The following is a 27,207-nucleotide window of genomic DNA, read 5'->3' as shown; positions in this document are numbered from 1 at the left end:
AAGCTAAGTTCTTTAATAAAAGTCAAAAAGTCAACCCAGGGCCCACATATCGTAATCTAACAAAATTTATAAAATCTGAACACCCATTCAATAGCGAGTCCAATCATACAAAAATCACCCAATTCCGTCCAAAAATCGACACTCAAATCCCTAAATCTTACTCTCCAATCCCTAGTCCAAGATACCCCAAATTCCACCTTAAAACACACATAATCTAGGTGAAAACTTCAATGGGTATTCAATAGTAATGAATACAAATGATCAAAAGTTTCTTACCTCTTGAAATCTAGTGAAACCCTTCTCAAAAATCGCCACTAGCCGGGCTTGCAAAGTCAAAAAATGAGAAAATCCTCAAAACCCTCAATTTTATCTTCTGTCTAGGCATCTCGCACCTGCAGTTCACTTAACCGCTTCTGCAGTCCCGTAGGTGCGCCAAACTTTTGCAGTCCCGTAGTCTCTCATAAGTCCCCTAGCTTCAAGTATACGGACCAAACTCCGCACCTGTGGAATCGCACTTGTGCCCGAGACTCTGCTTCTGCGAAAGCTCCTGCCCCTCTCCACATCCGCATTTGCGCTCCACTTCCCGCATCTGCGACCTCGCAGGTGTGGAAATCTTTGTCGCACCTGCGCTCCTAGGCCTTCTCCCCAGAACGCGCACATGAGACATCTCACCCGCACATGCGGCCACTCCTACCGCAGGTGCGATTACACCAGACTTCAGCTGCTTCCGCAATCCTCCAAGTCCAGTTTTGATCCCGATTTCAATCCGATTCACACTCGGGGCCACCGCAACCCCATCCAAATATACCAACAAGTCCTAAAATATGATACGAACTTAGTCGAGGCCTCAAGTCACGTCAAACAACATCAAAAACATGAATCGCGCCCTATTTCAAGCCTAATGAAACTAATGCATTTTCAACTTCTACAATCGATGCCAAAATCTATCAAACCAACTCCGATTGACCTCAAATTTTGCACACAAGTCATTAATGACACAACGGACCTATTCCAACTTTCGGAACCAAAACCCGAGCTCGGTAATAACAAAGTCAACTCTAGATCAAACCTCTCAACTCTCCAAACTTCAACTTTTCCAACTTTCACCTTTTCAAGCAAAAATCATATCAATATCCGCACACACTCATACGTCCAAAATTACCATACGGAGCTATCAGAATCATTAAAACTCTATTTCGGAGTCATTTACACATAAGTTAATATCCAGTCAACTCTTTTAACTTAGGCTTTCAACGTTGGGACTAAGTCTCCCAATCAATTCTGAAAAATCCTCGAAACCAAACCAACCACCTCGGCAAGTCACATTGCAAAAAACGAACATAGAATAAAAAATAAATGGGGGAACGGGGCTATAATACTCAAAACGATCGGCTGGGTCATTACATTCTCCCCCTCTTAAACAAACGTTCGTCCTCGAACGGGTCTAGAATCATACCTGGAGCCTCAAATAGGTGTGGATAACTTCTCCGCATCTCCTGCTCGGTTTCCCAAGTAGTCTTCTCGACTGGTTGGCCTCTCCATTGTACTTTCATTGAAGCTATATTCTTGGATCTCAACTTCCGAACCTGCCGATCCAAAATGGCCATGGACTCCACTAGATAAGTCAAATCCCCATCTAGCCGAACTGTGCTAAAGTCCAAAATATGGGACGAATCACTAAAATACATCCAGATCATGGAAACATGAAACACTGGATGAACACTCGATAGACTATGTGGCAATGCAAGCTTGTAATCCACCTCTCCAATCCTCTCAAGAACCTCAAAAGGGCCAATATACCGAGGGCTCAATTTGCCTTTCTTCCCGAACCTCATAACACCCTTCATGGGTGAATCTCTGAGCAATACCTTCTCCCTCACCATGTAGGAAACATCACAAACCTTCCAATCAGCGTAACTCTTCTGTCTAGACTGTACCGTGTGAAGCCGATCCTGAATCAACTTAACCTTTTCCAAAGTATCCTGAACCAAGTCAGTACCCAATAGCCTAGCCTCACCTGGATCAAATCAACCAACCGGAGACCGATGCCGCCTCCCATACAAGGCCTCATACGAAGCCATCTGAATACTCGATTGGTAGATACTGTTGTTGGCAAACACGGCAAGCAGTAGAAACTGATCCCAAGAACCCCCAAAATCCATGACACAAGCACGTAGCATATCCTCCAATATTTGAATGGTGTGTTCGTACTGTCCGTCCGTCTGAGGATGTAATGATGTACTCAACTTAACCCGTGTGCCTAACTCTTGTTGCACTACTCTCCAAAACCGTGATGTAAATTATGTGCCTCGATATGAAATAATGGATACCGGCATACTGTGAAGGTGAATAATCTCGTGGATATATATCTCAGCCAACTACTCCGAAGAATAGGTAGTCCCAACTGGAATGAAATGCGCAAACTTAGTCAATCGATCCACAATCACCCAAATAGCATCAAACTTCTTCAAAGTCTGTGGGAGCCCAACTACGAAGTCCATGGTGATACACTCCCATTTCCACTCAGGAATATCAAGCCTCTAAAGCAAACAGACTGGCCTCTGATGCTCGTACTTCACCTGCTGACAATTCAAGCACTGAGCTACAAACGCCACTATATCTTTCTTCATTATTCTCCACTAATAGTGTTGCCTCAAGTCCTGATACATCTTCGCGGCAAAGGTACACGTATCAATTTTCAGCAGCCTACCAACCCTTTTACGAAACCTTTCCAGGATCTCTTTATCGTATAACTCTATAGGCAATTGGGGAAGCCGGATCCAGATGGCTGTGGCATGGATCTTTTTTTTTATTCTGCCAGCACGAAATTTGGTTCCCAATTCCTAACGGAGAGGAAATATCACATGATGAACCATGGGCTTCCGTGCTGTACAATCTTCATGTTCTCTTCTTTTCGAACTTCACCACAAAGAAATTCCAGCCCAGATCTATGAGGGTCAGGTGCTCGTTAGGGTTCCATAAGTGGTGCAATTTCAATTTCAATTGGTGGTGAGGTACCTTTTTAGTAATGACCCAACCAGTCATTTTGAGATATAGCGCATCGTTCAACGGTTTGAGGTCTTGAGTAGCTTTACTTCATGTTTTATGATTTGTACGTGTGGTCGGAATTGAATTTCGGAAAGTTCGGAGTTGATTTGGAAGGAAAATTCTCAATTCGGAAGCTTTAAGTTGGAAAAGTTGACCAAGGTTTGATTTTTAAGTAAATGACCTCGAAATCAGTATTTGAAGGTTCCAATAGATTCGTACGATGATTTAGGACTTGGGCGTATGTTCGGGTTGAGTATCGGGTGGTCCAGGAGCATTTCGGGCTTATTATGAAAAGTTGGCATTTTGAAAGTTTAAAAATTTCCTAAGGTTGATTTGAAGTGGAATTTGGTGTTATCGATATCTGTTTGGGGTTTCGAGCCTTGGAATAGGTTTGTATTATGATTTTTTACTTGTACATAAAGTTTGACGTCATTCTGGAATGTTTAGATATGATTCGTACACGTTTATCAAAGTTTGAATGTTGGAAAGATGAAAGAAGGATTTTGATCATCGATTCGTGTTTTTATTCGAGCCTTTGGATAACTATGGATAAGGTATTGGGACTTGTTGGTGTGATTGAATGGGGTCCCGAGTGCCTCGGGGGTGATTCGGAGTGGTTTAGGATCATTTTTCCTTGTTTTGCAACTGCTGGTGCTGGAGACTGGTTTTGTTCTTCGCAAATGCGAAGGGTCTCACGCATTCGCGAAAAAGGATTTTTGGCTGCTGGGAATTTGTTCATAGAAAACACAACACATGGGTCGCGAACGCGGAGAAAAAACTGAGGTTCCCTTCGCAAACGCGACAGGGAGTCACGAACGCGTAGAAGGATGGTGAACTGGGGGCCTGGAGGTGTTAAGCCTTCGCGAACGCGGCTAAGTGAACGCGAAGCATCAGGACATGGAGGCATCGCGAACGCGAAGAAGGATTTATGATAAGTAGATTTTTGGCCTTCGCGGTCGCGAGGGTACTTCCGTGATTGCGAAGAGGAAGGGCCTAGGAAAACTTCAATTTATTTCGGGTTTACGCTCATTTCTTCCACTTCCCACATGGTTTGGGCAATATTTGGAGCGCTTCAAGGGGAGATTTTCATCATCTATTGCAAGGTAAATAATTCACACATATTATAAGTTAATTACATGGATTCTACAAGGATTTAACATGGAAATTTGTGGAAATTGTGGGATTTTTGAAGAAAAACCTAAAAATTATATTTTTTGATTTTGACCATGAAATTGGACAAGGAATTTGGAATAAATCATATATTTGAGTTCGTGGCGTTATGGGTAAAGTTTATCTTCGAATATTTTCTGAATCCGGGCACGTAGGCCCCATGGTTGACTTTGTTGACTCTTCGAGCGGAGTTGGAAATTATTATAAATTAATTACTTATGAGTGTTGGAGTATATTTTTATTGGTTTGCATATTGTTTAACTAGTTTCGGATCGTTTGGCTTTGAATTGAGGAGTTAGAGAGGCATTGGAGCCGGTTATTGGAACTTCGGAGCGAGGTAAGTCTCTTGTCTAACCTTGTGAGGGGGAAACTACCCCGTAGGTGTGTATTTGTTATGTGCTACTTATTGTGGGGCCACGTACGCATGAGGAGACGAGAGTCCGCACTAGCTAATATCATAATATGTCCGGGTAAACGTAGGGTTTTATCATGCAACACTTGTATTATCTGAATTCAATTTGTTAATTTAATTACCTAAGATTTATAAATGAAATGTAATTGGAGATCATGTTAGATCGAATCTCATTACCTTGAGTTGTTGGCAAGATATTCAAAAATTGCTAAAAAGTCATGATTACTTAGGCGTAGCTCATAGTTCGATAAGTTTCTTCTCGTCCTGGGGATCGGGCCGAACGTCTTGGCAATATATGTATATATGAGATGCATCCATGGATCAGGTCATACGACCTCGGCAGTGTATGTACACGACTATATGGATCGGGCCAAACGACCTCGGCATAATTCGTGCGTAAAAGCGTTAGAAGTCTGATTACCCACGAGATTACCCTCTTTATTGAACTTGGAAATTTCATGATATTTCTCTATGACCTCAGATCGGATATTTAGTTGATGGTTCTTATATTGTTGAGATAGCATGTGGCACCTGGGGATTTTAAACTAATGATATTTTGATGACGGATTTTGTTATCTATTGTTCCTTGCCCTATTGATCTTGTTGTATATCATGCCTTCCTATGATTCCTGCACTTTATTTATTGGACCGCTAGTAAGTGTCGATGTCGACCCCTTATCACTAATTCTCCGGGGTTAGGCTAGATATTTAATGGGTATGCGTTAATTTACGTACTCATGCTACACTTCTGCGCTACACGTGCATGATCTGGCTGGTTCATTTGGTGGTCATCCTGGCACGTAGGCGCAACTTCTGAGGGGACTTTATGGTGAGTTTCTTTCTATGCTACGCACTGCAACCCTCGGGGTCTCCATCTTATTTATTTACTTTATCCTGTCTATTTCATATTTTAGATATACATTGTATTATTATTATTGTACTCTTGCAGATGCGCATGCACTTGTGACACCGAATTTTGGGATATTTTAGTTGATATTTTACGGGATTGCACAACATTGTCACCTTTCACCTTTATAATTTTACTAATTTGTGTATGTATTCATGATTCTAAATGTACAAATTTCTTTATTTAATAAAATTAATGATTTCAAAATTAATGAAATGAATAAATGAGTTGGTAGTTCACCGTTGGCTTGCCTAACGGCGATGTTGGGTGTCATCACGGCCTATAGCGGGTTTTGGATCGTGATATTTTTGCCAAAAATCTTAACGATGATAGAGAAACGCCAAGGGTGGTAGAGCCTAGCTTTTTGTTCTTGGCTGAGAATGATGTGCCCAGTGATGTCATAAATGGTGGTTGAGTTGGCCACTGCCTCTGTTTGGTGGTACTGAGTGTGGTAAACACTTGACTTTGTCAAGTTATGTTCCAAAAGTATCTCCTTAAAGGTGTTCATTTTTTCCTTTTGAGTTGGTTCAACTTCCATTGGTGTTGAACTAGTATCCGGTGGGTCGGGGGTTTTAGTGCTAATGGTGGTATTTGGTCTTGTACGAGGGGTGGTGATGGGGCCATCTTAGGGGGGGAGGGAATAATTTTAGAGAGATTTTCGCTTTCTATTGTCTTTTCTCTTGATTTTTAATGTCACAACATTATTTGAACACTATGGAGTATTTTTACGAGATTTATGCCTACATATTAAGTATAGGTTTTTATAATTAACATCATTTAAGAATTTAAATTTTTTTTTATTGAATAACTCAAACATATTTTATACCAATATTTATTTACCTGATTTTAAAATGATTATACTCAATATTGATAATAATAACTACTAATGTTATAGAAATAAATCTAACAACAAATATAAATATTTAAGGTACCTAACAACATAAAAATTTATGGAATAATTTATATGATGTTAATTGCCACATAGTTAAAGTCGGTCGACTTATCCACTTTTAATTTATAGCATTAAAAACTAAGTTATTCCTTCAAAAAATAAATTCTGTTAAAAAATTATATTAACATTTAAAATTTTATTTATAGAATGTGATTTAAGGATCAATATCAGCATCATTTCTCATATATACGAGTCTAATTGTCACAATCCGGAATTCCACCCTCGGGATCGTGATGGCGTCTAACATTTCACATGCTAGGCAAGCCAACGTTAGCTATATATATATATATATATATATATATATATATATATATATATATATATATATATATATATTAACCATTTTTAACAATTTCCAAATTAAATGAAAATAATAAAACTGAATAGTCTGAAATACGGAAATAAACTAATGAGTGACGAAATCCATATACAAATCCTGGAACTGGTGTCACGAATACATGAACATTTAAAATACTACAGATAATGATCTAAAATAAACATAACTGTTTGAATCAAAATAAACAGCTAGAATGAAGTAGAAGGGGACTTCAGGGTTGCGGACGCCATGCAGCTATATCTCAAGTCTCCAATGATATCTAGATCCGAGCAAGTCTATTGAACGCCGTTGGGACCAACTCCGGTATCTGCACAAAAGGTGCAGAGTGTAGTATGAGTACAACCGACCCCATGTACTCTGTAAGTGTCGAGCCTAACCTCGACGAATTAGTGACAAGGCTAAGGCGGGTCACTTACAATAACATGTGCGCAATAATAATAGAAAAGACATGAACTGAAATGAAACAATTACTTCATAATAACGAACTCAAAATTTAACTACCAGAGAGCCCAGAATAACGAGTCACATAAACTCATCTCGAATACCAAGGCAAATCCAACAATCACAAACAAATATAATTTTTAAAAAATATGTTGCGGCGTGTACCCGATGCCACAATATCAACTTTAAACAATCCGTTGCAGTGCGCAACCCGATCCAACCATATAATCATCTGTCAATATCATAATCCGTCCTTATTTCACCATTTCAATTCATTACCTTTCAATTTCCGTTGCGGCGTACAACCTGCTCCCCAAACAAATCAATCAACAATAGCAAATCATCAACCAAAATTTAGAAGCAATTCTACATCAAAAGAGTAAATGTACGAAACAATGGAGGATAACATGATAATCAACGAATCTCGAACAACTCAAATGTCTCAACCTTACCACTCCACGATATCTACCCATTTAACAACTAATACAAATGAAACTACATAATTGAAGGCAACAAATATTACGAAACTATAAGACAAGCAAGACATAGGACAATTTAGATATGTCAGAAAAGCAATTAGAGACAAGTAGCAAATAAGCATTGAAATTATGGAAGGGACGGACAATTAAATACAAGAATAGCTAAATGAAAAGTAACAATTATTGCATGGAAGTCAAATAAGCATGTAGCAATTAAGGCATGTAACAAGATATACTATGAAGCAACGAAAACATGGAAGCAAGTAACACAACGGCGCATATACACTCGTCACCTCGCATAAACGCCGTTTTACACGTAATTCACATAACATGTAGTTCAAGAATTCCTAATTCCCTCAAATCAAGGTTAGACCCAACACTTACCTCATTCCGCAACTCAAGCAATCAATCAATCACGGCCTTGCCTTTTGAACAAGCCTCCAAAGAAATCAAATCTAGCAAATTATTAACCAAATGATTCAAAATAAGCTTTAGAAACTACCCACAAATGAAAGAGGTTCAATTTAGGTCATTTTTTAAAAAGTCAACAAACGTCAACCCCGGGATCGCTTGGTCAAAATTAAGATTCAGACCAAAACCTGATTACCCATTCACCCCCGAGCTCGGTTATGTAATTTGTTTCGAAATTCGACCCCAATTAGAGGTCTAAATCTCATTTTTATAAAAATCCCCAATTCTACCCAAATCCCTAATTTTCACCATGGAAATCCTAACTTTGATGTTGAAATCTCATGAAATGTAATGGGTAATTGAAAAGAAATGGATTAAAGTCACTAACCAATGAATTTAGGAAGAAATGTCTCTTGCAAAATCGCCTCTAGGATGTTTAGGGTCGAGAAACTATGAGAAATTAGCTAAGTCTCATTTTTTCCCTCTTTTACCCAGTTGCAGATGTCGCAATTTCGATGTTTTGTTCGCAATTGCGAACATCGCAAATGCGAACTCTGTCACAGAAGAGCAAAAGCTGCAAATGCGACATTGAGGTCGCAATGCAAACCCAGAACCATCACAAATGCGACCCATAACTTCGCAAATGCGAAGCAGTACACTGGTGGTCAGTGATTGCAATTGCGACCACTTCCTTCGCAAATGCGAAGGTCCACTGTTCGCAAATGCGAACTATTTCTCGCAAATGTGAGATTCACCCATCCCAGCCCATGCTCGCAAATGCGATTAATTCTTCTCAAAAGTGAGGCTCGTAATTGCGAGATCTGCAACAGAACACCAGAACTGGTATTGCACCGGCAGACTTCTCCTAAGCAAAACTCATCTAAAATATGTCTGAAACTCACTCGAGCCCCTCGGGCTCAAAAATAAACATGCACAAAAGTGTAATAACATCATACGAACTTGCTCGCGCAATCAAATCACCAAAATAATATCTAAACCTATAAATCAATCTCAAAACGAATGAACTTTCAAAATGAAACTCAAGAACACTATAACCACATTTAAGTGTCTGAATCATGTCAAATCAATTCCGAATTGAACCAAATTTTACAAACAAGTTTATAATAGCAATACAGAACTATTCCAAGCTTTAACATCAAAATCTGAATCTGTTAGCTAAGAAGTCAAATTTCAGTCAAACCTTGTAATTCTTCAACTTTCAAAGTTGCTAGTTTTCGACAAAATGAGTCAAAACAAGTTTGGGACTTCCGAATTTAATTCCAGGCATACGCCCAAGTCCCAAATCATGATACCGACACATAATGACCATCAAAATACTGATCCGAGTCCGTTTATACAAAATATTAATCGCAGTCAACTCAAGTCATTTTAAAGATAAAAATTCACATTTTCTTTCATTTTTCACATAAAGATTTTTTGGAATAAGACATGGACTATGCACGCAAATTGAGAAACTCTAAACAAAATTAATCGAGGTCTCAGAATATGGGAATAGAGGCTAAATCTCGAAATATCATATCGGGTCATCACACTAATCTATGTATCTTTACAAATACTATTATAAATAAATACAAAATCATGGCATGAGTTGTTGACTAACCTTTACCTTTCATAAGTGAAAATCATGTTGGATAATATCATAATTATGATTAATAATTTATTTTTTAGCAGAACAAAATTCTAGGACTTTAAGGACTTTTGTAGGGTAGAGCTTCTTTCTTTATTAAGGCAACTTTAGGATTGACAATCATTTTAATAATTTTACAACTTTTTGTTTAACTTTTATTAGATAACTCAAATACAATTTTCAAAAATAATTTATTTATGTGATTTTTTTTTTTAAAGAAAATTGTACTTCTTAAGACGAGGTACATGTGCAAAGCGCGTACCTTAAGACTATATTCTAGTGGAAAGTATACATTACTGGGACTCTTACGAAAATATCCAAAATATGCCCAAACTTACCAACTTTTAGCGGTTAATCACAAACTTATCAAAACTAGCCAAGCGTATATAAAAATTAAAAATCTAGATAAATAAAGATTCTTTCCTCCAAGAATCACATGAAAATATCTCCTTACATATGTTTAAGCATGATCAGCAACATTAGATGCAAGACGGAAAGGAAATTTTATGGATGAGGTAGCAAACAAAGTGACGAAACACAAAGAAATAAATATACAATATTCCAAAAAACTTAGCAAAAAAGGAATCTTTTTCAATGGATATGGTTGAACTTCAGTAAAAATAAATAGATGAATCAATATATAAAATTTGAGGAAGATTTGGGGTACTTTGGACTAGTTTTGGGTCAAAATTCGTAATTCAAATCGAGTTTAAAAAGTTTTCTACGATATATGTATCAAACATGTATCTCACATGTGATATATAGGAGATATAGAAGAGATACATATTTGATACACAAGTGATACATAAACGATATACAGGAGATACACATATCATCTTCTTCCATGTTTATCTTGTGAGATACATCTTAGATAAATAAAGATTCTTTCCTCCGAGAATCACATGAAAAGATCTCCTTTTATATTTTTAATCATGATCAGCAACATTAGATGCAAGACATAAAGGAAATTTTATGGATGAGGTAGCAAACAAGGTGACGAAACACAAAGAAAAACAATATACAACATTCTAAAAACATAGCAAAAAAGGAATCATTTTCAATGGGTATGGTTGAACTTTAGTGAAAACAAATAGATAAATCAATATATAAAATTTGAGGAAGATTTGAGTGTGCTTTGGACTAGTTTTGGGTCAAAATTCATAGTTGAAATCGAGTTTAAAAACTTTTTTACAACATATGTATCAAGCATGTATCTCACATACATGTTTATATGGATATATAGGAGATATAGAAGATATACATATTTGATACACAAACGATATACAGGAGATACATAGTGAGATACACATATCATCTTCTTCCATGTTCATCTTGTGTTCTTCGAATTTAGTTCAAATTTTGATTCAAACCACCTAAAATCTTCACCAAATCGTCTCAAAGTTGAAATTCACATTCCTTAAGATGAACTTAATCTATTCCAACAATACTCATTCGAAATAAATTTCAATTTTGAAAACTCAAATTTTTGAATTCAAATTTAAGCAAGCTTTAATGACTGTCTATATCCTTTAAAGTTTAATCCTTCGATCCAATCCAGAAAACTAACATTTAATAGTAATTTAATAATTGTGTTTGAAACCATGTTAAATATATTGTTCAAGTGTGTACGTCGTCAAAATAATGGATGCTTTACAAACTGACATTAATTGATAATTATTTGGATTAAAATGACATTTGGGCCTTTTCTGGTATATATTTTGCTTTGGGCTAGTTTTGATGGAAATTATTTGTAAACTGACATATTGGGTAGTTTTTCCTACATTATTCTCATAAGGAAAATTACCAGTTATGTCCGCCCATAAGTTAATTATTACAAAAATTGGTCAATTCATAAAATACAACCAATATTAGCCAAATTAATCAATATTAGCCAATTGGCTATTTGTAGCCAAAAAAGGTCTAATTTTGCTCCTTTTTTTGAGTGGGTGTATTTTGAAATATATTGGGTACATCTTAAGGAGTTTGAATCTCATTTTTTGGATGATTTGGTAGGGTTTTGAGGTGGTTTGAATTGAAAATTCGAAATAGAAGATGAATATGGAAAAAAGATGATATGTATATCATATTGTGTATAAGTTATGTATCACTTATGTATAATATATGTATCAAATATGTATAACATATATATCCATGTACAAATGTATGTGGGATACATGCATGATACGTGTTTGATACATATGTCGTAGAAGATTTTTTTAAACTCGATTTTAACTACAACGTTTGATACCAAACTAGTCCAAATCACCTTCAATATTTGCTTAAATCTTGTATATTGCCTCATCTATATATTTTCAATGAATTCAACTATACCCATTGAAACAAATCCTTTTTGCCTAATTTGTTTTTACTCTTGTATATCATTGATAATGAATTTTGACTCCAAACTTGTAATGACCCGATCGATTGTTTTGTGTAATTGCGCCATATTACCCTTCTATTGCTCCACACTTGTGTGTTTACGATTTTATGAATTGCAAGGTCGGTTAGTTTCGTTCTGGAAAACTTTCGGGCTGATTTGGACCCTTGATTTTTTACTTAGAAGTTTAAATTAGAAAATATTAATCAAACTTTGACTTTTATAAAAATGACCCAGGAACTATGTTTTGATATCTCCGATAGCTTCGTATCGTGATTTCGGACTTGGACGTATGCCCGAAATTGATTTTGGAAATATGTGGGTTGATTTGTGTTGATTTGCCGAAATTTGGCAATTAGAAGTTGAAACGTTTGACCATAGGTTGAGTTCTAGCTATCGAGCTCAGAATTTGATTTTGGGACTTGGAATAGGTCAGTTATGGTATTTATAACTTGTCTGCAAAATTTGATTTTATTGATTTGATAGGATTCAAACGTTTAGTTGTAATTCTAGAAGTTCTTGAAAATTTCCTTGAATTTCATGCATTTTAGAGTTCAATTCGTAGTTTTAGATGTTATTTTTGTGTTTTGATCGCACGAGTGAGTTCATATGATATTTCTAGACTTGTGTGGATGTTTGGTTTGGAGCCCCGAGGGCTCGAATGAGTTTCGGACATGTTCCGGAATTTTTCGGAGTGAAGTTGGCAAAATCTGATGTTTGTTGCTCTGGTGTCACAATTGCGAACATCAGAGTCGGAATTGTGAAGGTGACAGAAGGTGGCAGTTATCGCAAATGCGACCTCCCCTTCGCATTTGTGAAGCCAACAGGATTCTAGCTAAGTTCGCATTTGCGAGCTGTTGTTCGCTTTTGCAATGTCCCTCCAGTTCGCAATTGCGATGAATGCTCAGTCTGTCAGGGTTCGCAAATGCGAGCCCTGGTCCGCAATTGCGAGGGTTTGCAAATGCAAACCTTGTGTCGCAAATGCGACATTTGCAGTTAGTTAAAGGGCTGGGAGATGGGATTTTTGAACTCATTCTCTCATTTTTGAACCCTAGACTCGGTAGGAGGTGATTTTGAGAGGGGATTTTCACCTACAAACCTTGGGTGTGTGATTCTAATCTATTTCTAATCATATTCCATCAACATATCTTAGATTTTAACATCAAAATCATGTGAATCAAAGTGAAACTTTGTGAAACTTTGTCAAGTTTTTGAAAAATAAGAAATTGAGTTTTGAGAGTCGATTTTGACTCGAATTTTGAAACTAATCACACATATGAACTCGTGGGGTCATGGATAGAAGCAATCTATCATTGGACCGGGGTTTTGACCGGGCGGGCTCCGGGTTGATTTTTGTTGACTTTTTGAGAAAAGTATAAAGATCTTAGCTTTATCTATTGCAATTGAATTCCCTAGCATTGTTTGATGATATTGAGTCGATTTTGGTTAGATTTGAGCCGTGTGGAGGCGAATTTTAAGGGAAAATCTATTTTCGAGTGTTGAATTGGCCTAGTTGAGGTAAGTGTCTTACCTAACTTCGTGTGGGAGAACTACCCCTTAGGATTGGTATTGTTTGATTCAATTGTGCTATGCTAAATTCTTGTACGCAAGGTGACGAGTGGGTACACGAGTTGTACGTGGTATTTGACCGGTTTAGGCTACTTAGACTATTTCCATGCTTTAATTAAAATGCCATATCATATTTTAATTCTTTTAGTCAATCTATTTTTGCTTGTGTTAGTCTATCCTTACATGCCTTAAATAATTTCGTTAACACTTGTGCTACCTCTTAATTGATAAATTGCTCCCGTGCTTTAGTTGAACTTGTTGCCTCTTTTATTGTTGCACGTTATCTCTTCATTGTTGATATCATTATTTGAAATCACTATATATACTATCTCTTTCATTGTTGACTAATATTAATTGAAGTTGTTGTTCATGTTACCATTTTAATTGTTGAATACCATTATTTGAAATTATTGTTCATGTTATATCTTTCATTATTGATTCTCATCATTTGAAATCATTGCTACATGTTATCTCTTCCATTGTGACTTATTCTTATTTAACATCGGGGTTACGCATTTTCTCTCATTGTTGAGTTATTTGTGTTGAAGTTATGAAAGTTGTTATCACATTGAGACGAAATTGTTATTGTTGAAACATCTTCTTTTGAGCATTTTACATTTATTGTTGTTGTTGATATTCTTGTACCAGTTGTGGTGGAGCCGTGGGCTATTATTGTGGAAATATTTATATTGTGGATTGTTGGTAAATTGTGATATATTGGCATATGTGGTGCGAGTTGTTATTGTAATGTGATATTAACGTGTGTGCGGCGGTATAAGGTAGGACTTATTTGCGTGTTACTTGTAGGGAAACTACATGAAGCCACGCAGCATCATAAGGTGGGATAAAGTGCGTGTAGCTATTTCTAGAAAAATTATTTTCAAAACCTATTTCAAATGTAAGGCTCACGCGGCGGTATAAGGAAATATTGTGATTGAAATTGAGAAATGTGAATATGAGGTGGTACCTCGGTTGTGATTCTTGATTATACGAGGTGGTACCTCGGTTTTGATTTCATTTTACATGAGGCAATACCTCGTTGTAATTCTTGCTGTTTACTTCATGTTGTAAAGAATTTTGGTGGGAACATTTATTGTTGTCTCATCCTTTATTGTTCTAGAAGATTGTTGTCCGTATATGATCATTGTAGCCTTTTTAGTTGCTTCTTTTATGCTATTTTCATGTTTAACTTGCGGTGCTAGTTCATGTTATTGTCTTGTTTCGTATCAGTTATTTCCTGACTTTCCATTACATATACGTACTATATTTTCATACTGTTTATTTATATCCTAATAGGTGTCTTGACCTGGCCTCGTCACTACTCTACTAAGGTTAGGCTTGATACTTACTGGGTACCATTGTGGTGTACTCATACTATGCTTCTACACATTTTTTGTGTAGATCCAGGTATGTCTGCTCGTACCGGTCGTTAGAGATTGTTTGTAGTTGCTGCTTGGGAGACTTCAAGGTATACCCGATCCACGTCCGCAAGCCTCGGAGTCACTTTCCCTTTTATTCTGCTTATTGTTGTAGTTCTTTCAAACAGTGATGTGGTAGTTATACTAGATTACTCTATAGAGCTTATGACTCAGTTCCACCGATTTTAAGGAGCGTACTGTTGAGATTATGTTTTTATTCGGAAGGTTATATCAGTATTTAGCTTTGTTTTAGTATTTTGATAAATTATTTCTGCCAAGTTATTATTATTTGTAGCCATCACGACATCCTACGGAAGGAAATTGGGGTCGTGACAAGTTGGTATCAGAGCTCTAGGTTCATAGGCGCTACGAGTCATATGCAGGTTTAGTAGATTCTTGTGGATCTGTACGGAGACGTTTGTACTTATCATCGAGAGGCTACAGAACTATTAGGAAAACTTCACTTCTCTGATTCCTTGTCGTGTGAATTGGTTGGCTTCGAAAACTGAATCCTTGACTTTTTATTCTCTCACAGATGGCGAGGACACGTACTGTAGGATCCGACGATTAGAAACTCGCGCCCCCTACTAGAGCCGCGAGAGGCTGGGGCCAGGGCAGAGGCCGAGGAGGGGCACATGGTATAGACAGAGAACCTACTCGAGCTGCAACAGAGGATACACCAGTAGCTCCAGTTGGGGGACAGACACCCGACGTGCTAGTTTCCACCCCAACACTTCAGGAGACCATCTCACAGTTCTTGAGCATGTTTGGTACCTTAGCTCAGGCAGGGTTGATCCTACTTTGTAATGACCCGGCTGATCATTTTGAGTATTTTAACCTCAATCCCCTAATTTATGATCCCTCTATGTTATATTGTGGTTTCTGACTCGCCGGGGTGTTTGATTTTGGTTTCGGGTGAGTTTCGAAGTGAAATGGAACACGTAGTTCCTAAGTTGGAAGGTTAAGCCGTAGGAGTTCATCGTAGTTTATCTTATGTGAAGATGACTCCGTAATAGAGTTTTGATGGTTCCAATAGCTCTGTATGGTGATTTTGGTCTTAAGAGCACATCCGGATGTTGATTTGGAGGCTCGTAGGTCATTTCGGCAAGATTTGGCGAAAGTTGGAAAGTTGGAAGATTTTGGAAAGTTTGACCGGGAGTGGACTTTTTGATATCGAGGTTGGATTTCAATTATGGAAGTTGGAATAGGTCCGTATTGTTATTTATGACTTGTGTGCAAAATTCGGTATCAATCGGAGTTGTTTTAGTATGAATCGGCGTGGGTTTCGGAATTCGGAAGTTCATAGTTCATAGGCCTAAATTTGGTTTGTAATTCATAGAATTTTTGTTGTTTGATGTGATTTGTGGACTCGAGTAGATCTGTTATGTGTTTTGGAACTTGTTGGTATATTCGGACGGGGTCCTGGGGGCCCTAGGTGTGAATCGGATGGAAATCGGATCATTTTTGAACCTAGGGAATTGCAGAAGTGATATTGTTCTAGTGTCTTCGCACCTGCGGAGGGTCTAGCCGCAGGTGCGGTCTCATAGGTGTGCCTTGGTGATCGCAGAAGCAGAGGAGTTAACCCAGGCCTAGGTTCGCAAGTGCAGACGTTTGAGCGAAGATGCGCTTCCGCAGGCGCGACTCTTTTCTCCGCAGAAGCAGAATTTGAGGAGGGGCAGGACCGCAGGTGCGGTCTCCTTCATCGCAGAAGCAGATTCGCAAGTGCGAGCCAAGGACCGCAGAAGCGGAACCCCTAGACTTAAGTGGACTCCGCACCTGCGATGGTTTTTCTGCAGGTGCGGCGTCGCAGAAGCGGTACAAGGGCCGCATATGCGAGGATCGCTGGGAAGAAAAAAGGGAGATTCGAGGGCTTGATTTCATAATTCATTTTGGAATTTTGGGAGCTCGGTTTGAGGCAAAATTTCGAGGGATTTTCGGAGAAATTGTTGGGGTAAGAATTCTTGACTCGATTTTGGTTAAATTATATTAGTCTATCATTATTATTAGCATGTAATTAAGGATTTGAGTTGGGAAAATTGGGGGAAAGTGTCGTAGTTCTTAGACTAAGTTTTTGGGTTTTGAAAGGCGAAATGAGGTCGGATTTGGATAATTCTTGTATGGTTGGACTCGATATCGAATGGGTGTTTAAATTTCATAATTTTGGTCGGTTTCTGAGATGCAGTCCCGGGTGGACCTTTTGGGGCGATATTTTAATTCTTTGCTAAGATCATAATTTCATTATTTAAATTAATTTCCTATAGTTATATTTATAGTATGAAATTATTTTGGCTAGATTCGAGCCATTTGGAGTTGCAAAATCGAGAGAAAGGCCTTCTAATTGATTAATTTAGCGTGGTTTGAGGTAAGTGACTTGTCTAACCTTGTGTGTGGAAAATTCCCCTTAGAATTTGGTATTGTTGTGATGATTGTGAAATGTGAAATCCGTGTGCGCGAGGTGACGAGTGCGTACACGAGCTAAATGTGAAATTTCTGGATTTCTGCTATGTAGTTTCCTTTCATTCTTTAATTAGGTTACTTTAATATGTTATAGACATCATGTTTAGTCTAATTTCATATGTCTATTTGTTGTATCTCTTATTTGCAAATTTCCCTACATGTTTAGTTGAATTACTTATTTTCTTTTATTCTGTATTCATTATTTAACTGTTGAACCCTTACTTGAAATTGCTATTCTTGGAGTATTTTGCTGTTGAGTTTGGTATTGAGTTGCAAAGGTCATGGTTTCTATTGAGGCAAAGTGTAAGTTGTGAAATATATTTTTTTTAGTTGTTATGTTTTGGCATTCGTGTTTTTATTGAGAGGATTGTTTGGTTGTTTGCATGAGGTTTCTGTCGTGCCGTGGTTACTATTGATACGCATGCAGTGGTATAAGGTCTGGGTGTTGAAACGCATGCGGTGAGATAAGATAAGCTTGATATGCGTGGCTAATAGGGGAACTACTAGAAGCCATGCGGTGTGATAAAGTGGGCTAAAATACGGGGTAAAATGATTTTCAAAACTAAATATAAAGGCTCTGCGGTGATATAAAGAAAGATTGTGTGTTATTTTTATGATTTGGGACTACGAGGCGGTACCTAGGTATGGCCCCCTATTAATCTTTCTCTATTTGTCATATGTGTTTTGGTTGTTGTTTCCTTAACATGTAAAACCCTTGTTTCCTTTCGTGTTGTATTAACTGCCTTAATTCCGTGTTGTTAATTTTCCGTAGATTCTTTATTGTATCACTTTCTTTGTCATTATCATTATATCGTTATGTCTTCTGTATTATTTCTTATTATCTCCAGTAGGGCTTTGACCTGACCTCGTCACTACCCTACTGAGGTTAGTCTTGACACTTACTGGGTACCATTATGGTGTACTCATACTACGCTTCTGCACATGTTTTTGTGCTGATCTAGGTACATCTTATCAGTCCCAGCACTAGCGCACTGAGCTTGCTATTAGAGACTTCAAGGTACACATGCCCGCATCCGCAGGCCTCGGAGTCCCCTTCTATCCTGTTCTTCCTTATTTCTTCATACTTTTATAGACAGTGATGTATAGGGTTGTCCAACACTGTATCTAGAGCTTGTGACTTACATTTCACTAGGTTTTGGGGAGTTGTACGCATTGTGTCTATAGCTTCTATTTATGAAATAGTTGAAGTTTTGAGATTCTATGTTTTATTTAATGTTTTCGCATATTGTTAGGCTTACCTAGTCTTAGAGACCAGGTGCCGTCACGACATATTACGGAGGGAATTTGGGGTCGTGACACACTTGCACCAGCCACATCTTAGGCTAGGGGAGGAGCACAGACTCCCGCTGCCCGTACCCCAGAGCAGCGGGTCCAGGTTGATCATGTCCCAGAGATTATACCGGTCCAACCTATTACTCAGGTTCAGCCCGTGGTTAGGTCAGTAGCATCTGAGGAGGAGGAGCTTAGGCTCGAGAAGTTCAAGAAGTATCACCCTCCTACTTTCAGTGGATTGGCTTCAGAGGACGCACATGATTATTTTGAGGAGTGCCATTGTATTCTCCACACTATGGGTGTTGTGGAGACGAGTGGGGTTGCTTTTACTACGTTCCAGCTAAAAGGGGCAGCATATCAGTGGTGGCAGGCGTACGAGGTGGGTAGCCCAGCCGAGGCAGCTTCACTTACAAGGGATCAGTTTTCAGAGTTATTCTTAAGAGAGTTTGTCCCTCAGACCATTCGTGATGCGTGGCGCATGGAGTTTGAGCAGCTGCGCCAGGGTGCTATGACAGTTTTAGAGTATGCTGTTCGATTCAGTGATTTGTCCAGACATACACCTGCCTTGGTTTCTACAGTCAGAGAGCGGGTCCGTCGATTTATAAAGGGGCTCAACTCTACTACTAGATTCAACATGGCTAGAGAGTTGGAGACAAATACTATATATCAGCAGGTGGTTGAGATTGCATGAATTTTGGAGGGTATGCGAGGCCGTGAGAGAGAGGACATGGAGGCCAAGAGGACTCGTGGTACGGGAGGATTTAGTGGTGGTTACACTGCAGGTACAACCCGTCATGGTAGGGGATATACAAGTCGTCCAGTTCATTCAACACTTCCAGCTTCTAGTGATGCTCCGGTTGTCCCATACGCCACGCCACCAAGAACGTGCTTTGAGTGTGGGGATACCCGCCACGTGGATATAGACTACCCCAGACTTAAGAGGGGTGCACCTTCCCAGACTACTCAGGCTCCAAAGATTCAGCCAGGTCCACAAACTTCTCAGACCATGATTGTTGCCCTACCTGCCACTCTACCCACACAGCCAGCTAGGGGTGGGGACAGGAGGGTAGAAGTCTCCCTACAGAGGGAGGCCATTCCAAATTCTATGCTATTTCGGGTAGGAAGGAGGCAGTTGCTTCAAACTCAGTCATTAAGGTATGGTTCCGATTTGCCATAAAGATGCATCAGTCTTATTTGATTAGGGATCCACTTATTCATATGTGTCATCTTACTTTGCTCTGTATTTGGATGTACCTAATGATTCTATGAGTTCTCATGTTTATGTGTCCACGCTTGTGGGAGATTTTATTGTTGTGGACTGCATGTATCGGTCATGTTTAGTTGTTATTGGTGGTTTTGAGACCAAAGTTGATCTATTATTACTTAGTATGGTAGACTTTGATGTTATCTTGGGCATGGACTTTGATTTTATCTTGGGCCTTGACCTGACCTCGTCACTACCCTACCGAGATTAAGCTTGGCACTTACTGGGTACCGTTATGGTGTACGCATACTACGCTTCTGCACATGTTTTTGTGCAGATCCAAGTACATTTTATCAGTCCCAACACTAACGCAATGAGCTTGCTATTGAAGACTTCAAGGTACACATGCCCGCGTCCGCAGGCCTCGGAGTCCCCTTCTATCATGTTCTTTCTTATTTCTTCAAACTTTTATAGACAGTGATTTATAGGGTTGTCCAGCACTATATCTAGAGCATGTGACTTACATTTCATCAGGTTTTGGGGAATTGTACGTATTGTGTCTATAGCTTCTATTTATGAAATTGTTGGAGTTTTTAGATTCTACGTTTTAATTAATGTTTTCGTATATTGTTAGGCTTACCTAGTATTAGAGACTAGGTGCTGCCATGACATTCCACAGAGGGAATTTGGGGTCGTGACAAGTTGGTATCAGAGCTCTAGGTTCATAGGTGCTATGAGTCACAAGCAGGTTTAGTACTCTCGCAGATCGGTACAGAGACGTCTGTACTTATCTGCGGGAGGCTATGGAACTGTTAGGTAAAGCTTTACTTCTTTGATTGCTTATCATGCGAAATTTTTGACTTCGGATTCTAAATTTTTGTCTTTATATTCTCTCGCAGATGGCGAGGACACATACAGCTGGATCAGATTACCAGACACCCGTGCCCCCAACTAGAGCCGCGAGAGGCCGGGGCCGAGGTAGAGGCCAAGGACGTCCACGTAGTACAGCCAGAGCACCTTCACGAGTTGCTACAGAGGAGCCACCAATAGCTCCAGATGGATAGTAGGAACCTGAGTTGCCTGATATCGCACCAGCACTTTAGGAGACTCTCGCCCAATTTCTGAGCATGTTTGGCACTTTAGCTCAGGCAGGGTTGATCCCACTTGCTCCTGCCATATCTCAGATCGGGGTAGGAGCACCGACTTCTATCGCCCATATCCCAGAGCAGCGGGTCCAGGTTGACCAGGTTCTAGAGGCCATAATAGTGCAGCCGGTAGCCCCAGTTCAGCCCGAGGTTAGGGCAGCAGTTTTTGAGGAGGAGGAGCTCAGGCTTAAGAGGTATAAGAAGTACCACCCTTCTACTTTCAGTGGCTTGGCGTTACAGGATGCCCAGGGTTTTCTTGAGGAGTGCCATTGTATCCTCCATACTATGGATTTTGCGGAGTCTGGTGGGGTTGTTTTCACTACGTTCTAGCTTAGAGGAGCAACCTATCAGTGGTGGCGAGTATATGAGTTGGGTAGTCCGGCCGAGGCAGCTTCACTCACTTGGACTCAGTTCTCAGATATATTCTTGAGGGAGTATGTTCCCTAGAGTCTCAAAGATGCATGGCGTAGAGTTTGAGCAGTTGTGCCAGGGTTCTATAACCGTGTCGGAGTATGCGGTCCGGTTCAGTGATTTGGCTAGACATACACCAGCCTTGGTTACTAATGTTAGACAGCGGGTCCGTCGATTTATCGAGGGGCTCAACCCTAGTATCAAATTTAGCATGGCCCGAGAGTTGGAGATGGACATTGCATACCAGCAGGAAGTTCGGATTACTAGGAGATTGGAGGTCATGCTCACTCGGGAGAGAGAGGAGAGAGAGACCAAGAGGTCTCGAGAGTCCGGCACTTATAGTGGTACTCGTGCCCCAGCTGCAGCTAGTCACGGTAAAGGCTATGTGAGTCGCCTTGTTCATTCAGCACTTCCAGCCTCTAGTGGTATTCCAGCCACTCCTAGGCCCTGGGCTCCCTATTATGCACCGCCATTGTCTAGTGCACCTCCTCAATGGGGTGCTCTCAGCAGTCAGTCCAGCCGATCAGGACCGAGCTAGCCACATCCCCCGAGAGCTTATTTTGAGTGTGGCGATACTCATCATAGTGTGAGGGATTGCCACAAACTATATGTGAGGGATGTTAGTGTTGATACTCCTACCGCCGAGTCAGTTTCAATAGTTAGGGATTATCCAAATGTATTCCCGGTGGATCTTCTAGGCATGCCGCCCGACAGAGATATCAACTTTGGTATTGATTTGTTCCCAGGAACTCAGCCTATTTCTATTCCACCATATCATATGGCCCCAGCTGAGTTGAAAGAGTTTCTTGATATAGGATTCATTCGGCCGAGTGTGTCGTCTTGGGGTGCTCCAGTCTTATTTGTAAAGAAGAAGGATGGTTCTATGCGAATGTGTTTTGATTATCGCTAGTTGAACAAGGTTACAGTGAAGAACAGTTATCCATTGCCACGTATTGATGACCTAATTGATCAGCTTCAGGGTGCTAGAGTGTTCTCAAAGATCGACTTGTATTCAGGCTATCATCTGTTAAATATTCGAAAGCCGGATATCCCGAAGACTGCCTTCAAGACTCGGTATGGTCATTACGAGTTCCTTGTGATGTCTTTTAGGCTGACCAGTGCCCCAACAACATTCATGCACTTGATGAATAGTGTATTTCAACCCTATTTGTGAATTCCAGCTAGATTCAGTGGCATTTTCGGGTCATGTATTATCGAGTGAGGGGATCACAGTAGATCCGAAGAAGATTGAAGCAGTACAGAGTTGGCCCAGACCATCCTCATCTACAGAGATCCAGAGTTTTCTTGGCTTGGCGAGGTATTACCGCTGATTTGTAGAGGGTTTCTCATCTATTGCAGCACCTATGACCACGCTGACCCAGAAGGGTGCTCCGTTCAGGTGGACCGAGGAGTGTGAGTAGAGCTTTCAAAAGGTCAAGATTGCTTTGACTACAACCCCAGTGTTGGTACTACCTACTAGTTTGGGATATACAGTGTATTGTGATATGTCATGCATTGGTCTCAGCGCAGTGTTGATGCAGGACGGTAGGGTGATTGCCTACACGTCTAGAAAGATGAAGGTCCATGAAAAGAACTATCATGTCCATGACCTCGAGTTAGCAGCTATTGCTCATGCCTTGAAGATTTTGCGGCATTATTTGTACGGTGTCCCTTGTGAGGTCTACAATGATCACCGGAGTCTACAGCATCTATTTAAATAGAAGAATCTTAACTTGTGGCAGTGGAGGTGGTTGGAGATGCTTAAGGACTATGATATCACCATTTTATATCATCCCGGTAAGGCCAATGTGGTGGCCAATGCCTTGAGTCGCAATACAGAGAGCTTGGGCAGTTTAGCATATATACCGGTAGCAGAGAGGCCTTTAGCCTTGGATGTTCAGGCCTTGGCCAACCAGATGTCATGTTTTCGAGCTTGAGTGGTTTCTCAGTCTTCTCTTTATGATCGTATCAAAGCGCGTCGGTATGATGACCCTCATCTGCTTGTCCTTAAGGATACTGTGCAGCACTGTGATGCCAAGGAGGTCACTATTGGAGATGACAATGCATTACAGATGCAGGGCAGGCTATGTGTGCCCAATATAGATGGTTTGCATAAGTTGATTCTCTAGGAGGCTCACAGTTCGCGGCACTCCATTCGTCTAGGTGCCGCAAAGATGTATCAGGACTTGAGACAGCACTATTGGTGGAGGCGGATGAAGAAGGACATAGTGGAATATGTAGCTCGATGCCTAAATTATCAGTAGGTGAAGTATGACCATCAGTGGCCATGTGGATTACTTCAGAAACTAGAGATTCCGGATTAAAAATGGGAGCGGATCACTATGGATTTTGTTGTTGGGCTCCCATGGACTCAAAGGAAGTTCGATGCAGTATGGGTGATTGTGGATAGATTGACCGAGTCAGCTCATTTCATTCTAGTGGTGACCACTTACTCTTCAGAGCAGCTAGCTCAGGTTTATATTTGCGAGATTGTAAGGCTTCATGGTGTGCCGGTATCAATCATCTCTGAACGGGGTATACAGTTTACATCGCTGAGAGCCATACAACATAAGTTGGGCACGCGGGTGGAGTTGAGTACAGCATTTCACCCTCAGACAGACGGACAGTCCGAGCGCACTATTCAGATATTGGAGTATATTCTTCATGCGTGTGTGATGGATTTTAGGGGTTCTTGGGATCAATTCTTGCCACTTGCGGAGTTTGCGTATAACAACAGTTATTAGTCGAGCATTCAGATGGCCCCGTATGTGTCTTTGTGTGGTAGGCGGTGTCGGTCCCCTATGGGTTGGTTTGAGTCAGGTGAGGATAGACTATTGGGTACAAACTTGGTTCAGGATGCTTCGTAAAGGGGGTTAAATTAATTCAGGATCAACTTCGTGCATCCCAATCCAAACATAAGAGTTATGCGGATCGAAAGGTTCACAATGTTGCATTCATGGTTGGGGAGCGGGTCTTGCTTCGGGTTTTGCCCATGAAGGGTGTTATGAGGTTCGGGAGGAAGGGCAAGTTGAGCCCTAGGTATATCGGGCCTTTTGAGATTGTTGAGAGGGTTAGAGATATGGCTTACAGACTTACACTACCACCTAGTCTTTCTACAGTTCATCCAGTGTTCCATGTTTTCATGCTCCGGAAGTATCACGGAGATCTGTCTCATGTGTTAGACTTCACCACAGTCCAATGGGACAAGGATCAATCTTATGTTGAGGAGCTGATGGGCATTTTGGACAAGTAGGTTTGAAAGTTGATGTCGAAGAACATCAATTCAGTGAAGGTTCCGTGGAGGGGTCAGCCAGCCAAGGAGATGACTTGAGAGACCGAGCATGATAAGTGTAGCTGTTATCCTCATCTTTTCACCACTTCAGGTATGTCTCTAAACTCATTCGAGGACGAACGTTTGTTTTAAGAGGGGGAGGATGTAATGACCCAGATGGACGTTATGAGAGTATTAGCCCCGATCCCTTATTTATTTCTCCCTCTATTTTATTTTGTGGTTATATGACATATCGGGGTACTTGGTGTCGGGTTCGGGTGAGTTTTAGAGTGAAATGGGACACATAGTCCCTAAAAATGGAAGTTTAAGTCGTAGGAGTTTATCTTAGTTTGACTTGTGTGAAGATAACTCAGGAATGGAGTTTCGATGGTTCCAATAGCTCTGTATGGTGATTTTGGTCATAGTAGCGTGTCTGGATGTTGATTTAGAGGTCCGTAGGTCATTTCGACGTTAATTGGCGAAAGTTGGAAATTGGTGGATTTTTGGGAAGATTGACCGGGAGTGGACTTTTTGGATATCGGGGTCGGATTCTGATTTTGGAAGTTGGAATAGGTCTGTAATGTCAATTATGACTTGTGTGCAAAATTTGGGGTCAATTGGACGTGATTTGGTAGGTTTCGGCATCGAATGTGGAAATTAGAAGTTCAAAGTTCATTAGGCTTGAATCGATACGCGATTCATGTTTTTAGCGTTGTTTGATGTGTTTTTTGGCTTTGAGTAGGTCCGTTATGTATTTTGTAACTAGTTGGTATACTCGAACGGGGTCCCGGGGACCCCGGGTATGATTCGAATCGATATCGGATCAATTGTTGGACATGTGCAAAATCTGAAGCTCCCAGCTTCTGGTATAATCTCACCTGCGGAGGTTATGACCGCAGTGCGGACTCACACGTGCGCTTGAGGGAACGTAGAAGCGGACAAGGCAACCCAGTCAAGGGCACGCAGATGCGGACAATGTTTCGGAGAAGCACCTTCGCTTATGCGGTGAGGAGATGCACAGGAGCGGCAAAGGTCGCAGGTGCGAAATATTTTTCGCAAGCGCGCATGCACAGGTGCGGCCCTACGCTCGTAGAAGCGGACTATGTGGATTAAGTGAAATCCACACCTGCGATGAGCTTTCCGCATATGCGGAGCCGCAGATGTGGCAGTAAGGTCGCAGGTGCGACATAACTGGGCAGAAAAAGGGGGGGAATCGAGGGTTTTATCTCATTTTTATTTTTGGACTTTGAGAGCTTAGATTGAGGCGTTAATTTGAGGGATTTTCAGAGCAATTGTTTGGGTAAGAGTTCCTAACTTGTTTTTGATTAATTTCCACTAATCTTTCTTCGATTTCTTCATTTAATTAAGGATTTGGGTTGAAACATTTGGGGGGAAAGGTGTAAAGTTCTTAGACCAAATTCTTGAGTTTTGAAAGGCCAAATGAGTTCGAATTTGGATAATTCTTGTATGGTTGGACTCGATATCGAATGGGTGTTCGGATTTTATAATTTTGGTCGGGTTCCGAGACGTGGCCCGGGTCGACTTTTTGGGGCTATTTTTCCAATTCTTGCTAAAATCATAATTTTATTATTTAGATTAATTTCCTATAGTTATATTTATAGTATGTAATTATTTTTGGCTAGATTTGAGTCGTTCGAAGTTGGAAAATCGAGGGAAAGACCTTCTTATTGATTGATTGAGCGAGATTTGAGGTAAGTGACTTGTCTAATCTTGTAGGGGGAAAATTCCCTTAGGATTTGGTACTGTTATGGTAATTTGCAATATGTGAAGGCCGTGTACGCGAGGTGACGAGTGCGTACTCGGGCTAAATATTGAAAATCCAATTTTTGCTAAGTAGTTTCCTTTTATTTCCTTAATTGAGTTACTCTAGCATGTGTAATCTTCATGTTTAGCCTAATTTCATATGTCTATGTGCCTTATCTCTTATTTGCAAATTGTACAACATGCTTAGTTGAATTACCTGCTTCCTTGATTCCGTATTCATTATTTAACTGTGGGATTCTTTGCTTGAAATATCATTGTTTCAATTGTTATGTTTTGGTTTTCGTGATTATTGTTGAGATGATTGTTTCGTTGTGGCACGTGGTTTCTTCCGTGCGGGTTGTTATTGTGGCACGAGGTTTCTGTCGTGCGGGTTGTTATTGTGGCACGAGGTTTCTGTCGAGCGGATTGTTATTGTGGCACGAGGTTTATGCCGTGCGGATTGTTATTGTGGCACGAGGTTTATGCCGTGCGG

General features: G+C 40.1%; 1 pseudogene; it reads left to right on the top strand.

Moving 5' to 3' along the window:
- LOC142168187 (uncharacterized) overlaps positions 1-19,524 on the top strand; it is a 33,362-nt pseudogene extending 13,838 nt beyond the window's left edge.
- The last annotated feature ends 7,683 nt before the right edge of the window (positions 19,525-27,207 follow it).

The sequence above is a fragment of the Nicotiana tabacum genome, chromosome 13 (genome assembly GCF_000715075.1).
Source record: "Nicotiana tabacum cultivar K326 chromosome 13, ASM71507v2, whole genome shotgun sequence".
Classification (NCBI taxonomy): domain Eukaryota; kingdom Viridiplantae; phylum Streptophyta; class Magnoliopsida; order Solanales; family Solanaceae; genus Nicotiana; species Nicotiana tabacum.
This window is presented reverse-complemented; position numbering and strand designations above follow the sequence as displayed.